Genomic DNA, 6,000 nt, shown 5'->3' on the forward strand with positions numbered 1-6,000 from the left:
GAGGGGGGTGTGCGGGTGGTGGCTCCGGGGAGGGGGCGGTGGGGATGGGGTTTGGGGATAATGGGGGTGGTTTTGGGATGGGGGTGGTTTGGGGATGGGGTGGGTGAGGTGAAGCGAAGCGCAGGGCGGCCCCGCCTTGGCTGCGGGACGGTGAGGTGGGGCTGCGCGCAGGTAGAGCGCAGGGCCGGGGAGGCTGCCTCAGGGCGGCAGGTCTGGGGTGACAGCCCCCGGGGACAGCCCCCGTCCGGCTTCCCGCGTCCAGAGAGGGCTTCAGGTGGGCAGGGACCTCCCGTGGCCCCCGGCCCAGCCCCTGCTCCAGCAGGGCCACCCAGAGCAGGGTGCCCAGCACCACGGCCAGGCGGTGCTGAAGGTCCCTAAGGAGGAGACCCCACCGCCTCGCTGGGCAGCCCACACAGCACAGGAGGGCTCCTGGTGTTCAAATGAAACCTCCTCTGCTCCAGTTCCTGCCCACTGCCTCTTGTCCTGGCACTGGGCACCACTGGGCAGAGCCTGGCTCCATCTTTGCAGCCCCCCTTCAAGTATTGACAGACCCTGATGCCAGACCCCTGAGCCTCCTCTTCTCCAGGCGGGGAGCAGTCCCAGCTCTCTTAGCCTCTCCTCACAGAAGACCTGCTCCAGTTCACAATATCCTAAAGAGTTCTCAAAAAAATCCAAAAATGGACCTACAACCACCCGTTGACTTAAGGAGGGCTGTCTACCATGGCTATAAGCCACAGTTTGTGGTTTATTAAGGGCCTGCTTCTTACATACAGAAACCTGAAACACTACAGTCCCAAGTGCCTTTCAAGTAGGTTCAGGCTAGCAGTAGTCTCCCTACAGAATCACACCAGCAGTAACAAACGTGTGTGTAGCACAGCCCTTCCTCCTGCCCAGTGAATGCTCTATAATGTGAAACAAAGAGAAGTCTTCAGTGACTTGATGTGAGGACACGCAGCAACCTCTGCCAGATGATCTCGTGCAGCAGGGTATTTATTAAATGTTTCTGGTTTAGTACTCTGCCCTGCTTTTATATTAGAGTTTTCTGTGGTGTTAGTGTTCACGTTTATTCTTGTAAAATCAGCTTTTACCTTTGTTGTTCTAAATGATGTAGAGAAGGAGCTTCCAAAGAAACATACTGCCCTTATCTATAAACGCTTAAGAATCCTGACTCTCTTGAGAGAAACCTGGTTATTCCTTACATTTTACTAAACATTCTTTTTTACAATTATTGTGTATTTTATCTGTAAGCTATGCTATAACCTGTAGTGAGAATTTCATTTTAAGTATGTGAAAGACAAAATGCCTTGTCCCATATCATGCCGACAGCCTGAACCAGTCTGGAATAGCGTTGAGGTGGAGTGATTTGCATACCCATTTAAGTTCACAGTTAATGCTAATTGGTAGTAACTGGAAAATGGAGGTAAGTGTAATTATCTGAAAACATCCGGTGTTTCTCTTACTGAATTGAAGACCACACTCTGCACTTATGTTTTAGCTTCTGGTACGGTCTTTTGTCTGCGTTTAAAGAGACTGGTTAATAGGTACAAATAAGTGGTTTTAATTAGATTTCTTCACTGCGTGACAGGCAATTACAATTGTGGTAGCATCTGCAGCTTCAGAAGAAATTGCATGATGTTTTTGTAGTAAAGGAAAGAGAGCTGCTTTCAGAAAGAGAAAAAAAAAATAACCTCCACCTTTTCCCAATTAATTCTGAATCAGTTCATTAAATCTGAGCCTGCAAATGTATATACATGTGAGTAACTTTAGGGGAGTGCAGTACCACTAGACTCAGTCTGCATTAGCCTATACATATGAATATATGCATATAAAGACTAAGCTCATTGTACCTGCTTTAATAAGTAGACATATACCTACGCACAAATCTTTGGAAATCTTAACCTAAACATTCTCACATGAAACTGCAGAAGGGCTGCTTTAGAGAAGGCTGATAGCTAATTCTGAATCATAGTCTAGTCACAAGGAACGATTCTGGTGCATCTATATAAATCCATGGAGGTGGTGTTACTGAGAGTTTCATGAAATATTCCCAGCAAGTAATTGACCTACTGAATGAAAATCTTGGTTTCAATTAACAAATTGTCTGAAAACAAGCTCATGATATCACAGCATAAAATATCAGTTGGTTTTAAAACATAGCCCTTATTTTTCTGTTAATTTTCACTCTTTTTTCAATGTACGTGTTCTTGCAGTGCTGAGAAAATACAAAAATACGCTCCCTCATATGACGCCAAGGATCTTAGGAGTTCATACTTGAAAGATATGATATCTATACTGTAAACCACATTATCATTACAGTTTACAGCTAAGGCTTTAAGTTACATGATTTCATCTGTCACAAGTTTCCATTGGAGAATGCAATGTTTTGGGAAGATGCTCTTGTGCTGTTATTTAGGAAGTTGTGCATTGGGGAAGACAATGTTGGAAAAATTCATCTTGAAAACAGTCAGAAAATAACAGTCCCTTTGTACTGACATGGCAGATACGTTAGGTGCAAGAACAAAAAGGATCCTGCCCCAGAGAGCTCAAAATCTTAGTTTGCAATCAAAAATGAAGTATGCAAATGTCACTTGAAAAGAAAGAAATGGGAAAATAAGCAACTTTTGCAGCAGAAAATGTAGCCTGTCTTTGATATTGGCTGTAAATCGTATGATGAGGACTTTCACAGGCATTGCAGTAAAACTAGGTCTCTTGCTGCTTTATTTTTTCTTTAAAAAAATAAAAAAAAATCATTACGTATGTTTTCATAAGTTTTCAGAGAACTTCCTCCCTCTGCGAAAACATTGTGTTGCCTGTGGGAAGATGAAGCATTGGCTGGAGAAAGGTGGCATCCCACATCGTACTGACATGATGACAGTGCGATTAGTCCCAAAAGTTAAATACAAGAATTTTTTGTATGATTCCATGAAAAAGAAGGTTAGAGAGTGAGATGAAGAAGCTAATGTACCCAGAGTAGTGAACCTATAAAACTTGGTCATCGTATAAGTGGAACGGTTTTACTTAATTTCATACCGTTAGAAATATTTGCATGTAATGAGCAAGAACTTCCATAAGGAAATTCCAGCAAAAGCTGTCAGTCAAAGTGCAGGAGGGGATGTGTTGATTTAAATAATCCCTGGAGAGTGGCTTGGCATAGCATGAGCTACTTTTGATGTTCTGCGATTAAGCTTTTATGGTTCCATAAGCGCTCACAGTTCTTGTTTAACAATGAGCACAAAGGCATCTCTCAGCCCTAGAGAGGTTACTTGATCTGTCAGAACAGTGTAACGCTGAGGTAGCAAACACTTCCTATAACCTTTGTTTAGTTGAATGACCATTGAAGAGAGCCAGTTGTTTACAGTACTAATCCTACCAGATGACACTAACCCACGAAGAACAAACAGAGAAGGTCTGTGGCAGAGGATAGGAAATGGCAGTGGGGCGATGTTATTAGATGCTCCTCGTAGTATACAGTATTTATTTTTTTTACATTTTTTTAGCATTAGTTATATCAAGTTGATCACTTTTCCACAGTAAAGTCTTATTTTAGCTTTACCTACCTGGCTTTGCTTAGCCTCAAATATTTGAGACTTATTTCCAAAGAGAAAAATATTCCTGCAAAAGCTGTAGCCTATCAAACTGAATTACTCTTCATAAAAAATTTTCCTATTGAAATTTTGCCATTTGTATTTTTGTCTCACCTTCCCTCCAAATCAGTCTTTTGCCATCTCCTCAAATATTCCAAATGTACTATAAGCTTCACCTGCATTGGCTGTTTGCTAATCTAATATAACCTTTAATTAGTCGGTTCTGCTATGAAGTCAGTTTCTCCTATGAAGACAGCCTGCGGGAGTTGGGGTTGTTCAGCCTAGAGAAGAGAAGGACCCCGGGGAGACCTTACAGGGGCCTTCCAGTACCTAAAGGGTGCCTACAGGAAAGCTGGGGAGGGACTAATTGTGAGGGAGTGTCAGGATAGGACACAGGGGGTAATGGCTTTAAACTAAAAGAAGAATAGATTTAGATTAGATTAGATTAGGAAGAAATCTTTCACTATGAGAGCAGTGATGCACTGGCACAGGCTGCCCAGAGAAGCTGTGGATGCCCCATCCCTGGAGGTGTTCAAGGCCAGGTTGGATGGGGCTTTGGGCTACCTGAGGTAGTGGGAGGTGACCCTGTAAGTACCTTTCTACAGTCAGTAGCTGAAATCTGCCTTTCACTTTTTTAGCAGAACACTTTGGCTTCAGATTTTTGACTTGTACTTGTATTTCACTCCTACAGCTGTTCTGAAAGCAAACAAGCTTCTCAGCTTTTAAGGTAGCAATCAGTTTCTATCATAAAACAGATTTGGGCCAACTTTCTTTCATCTAAGTACTTAAATTCTGTGGTGGGAAAATGCATTGGTGTCACTTGTGAACATAAACTCCTGTGCCACTCAGACGATTTTACGTTTCAATTATACACTGTCTGTTAACAAAATCAAGCAGAGCTTGTAAAGGCAGACAAGGAAAAGCTCACTTTCCTTTTCAACTGCTGCAAATATCAGCTCTCAGGTGCAGATCTTAGAAATGATAATTTTCTCACTAAAGGAACTTCATGCTTGCATGACAAGGACAAAACAACTGAGTTCAGCAACAAGGAATTGCTCTTAGGAATGGGTCGCCTTTTCAAAGCAAACTCTACTCGTAAAATAGCTTATGGGAAAGCGATACAGACTGCACAGTATTTCAAAATGTAATAACTGAAGTGCCATGTGTAAATGGGGTATTGTTGTCACTTTGGTGATTGAAAAGTTTGGGGAGTAAAGGTCCTTTTTCAGAACAGAACTAAAAGCAATGAGCTTCAAAGCTGAATTACAAGTTCAAGAGCAGTCATGCTGGGCTTTGTTAGGTATGTATCAGACTATGAGACATAAGGTAGATGGGAGAGGCTGGTGGTAACCTGGAGAGGAATCTACTTGTCAGTCTATAAAACTATAGTAAAGAACTGACAAGTCTACATATTTAATGGCCTTAACTACAAAAACAAAACAAAAAAAAACACAAAGCAGACATTCATATTAAATGCATACAAATGAATGTGCCGTTGATAAATTGCTTAGTTTACTTTCCTGTTATATTGCAACAGCAAGCCATGGAAATAACTGCTTTTAACAGGTTTCTCAGGTTTCTGGGCTGTCTTTGTATTGTGTCTCTTTTGCTGAAAGGCGAGACCTGACTTTTCTTCATATCTGATGTTACAGCTTCTCAAAGTGATCCTTGCCATTTCGCGAGTTCAGTTCCCAGGGTTACTCCCACTAGCCCTAGGTGAGTGCAACAAGATAGGACTAAGCCTCTTCTTTATATGGATTAATTGTTTCTGAAAGAATAATGCACTTTCTTCTTGCCAGGGTTGCTTAAGAGTTGATTTTAATGCCAAGATAAGCTTAGAGAGTAAAGTAAGTTTTTTCTAAGAGCAAAGGTTGAACTGTAGGAGAGGATGCAAAATATATAATAAAAATGCAATTTAAAATTCTGCTTACCAAATAATTTTTCCTTTCAGTTGCTTCATGCCAACAGTTAAGAGAGAGAAAGGGAGAGCTGTGGGACTTCAGTAAGGCTTTTGACACCATTTTCCACAGCATTCTCCTCGAGAAACTGGCTGCTCTTGGCTTCGACTGGCATACCCTTTGTTGGGTTAGAAACTGGCTGGATATCCGGGCCCAAAGAGTTGTGGTGAATGGAGTCAAATCCAGCTGGAGGCCGGTCACTAGTGGTGTCCCCCAGGGCTCGGTGCTGGGGCCTGTCCTCTTTAATATCTTCATTGATGGTCTGGACGAGGGCATTGAGTGCACCCTCAGTAAGTTTGCAGATGACACCAAGCTATGCACGTGTGTCGATCTGCTCGAGAGTAGGAAGGCTCTGCAGGAGGATCTGGATAGGCTGCACCGATGGGCTGAGGTCAACTGCATGAAGTTCAACAAGGCCAAGTGCCGGGTCCTGCATCTGGGGCGCAATAACCCCAAGC

The sequence above is a fragment of the Anas acuta genome, chromosome 3 (assembly GCF_963932015.1).
Source record: "Anas acuta chromosome 3, bAnaAcu1.1, whole genome shotgun sequence".
NCBI lineage: Eukaryota > Metazoa > Chordata > Aves > Anseriformes > Anatidae > Anas > Anas acuta.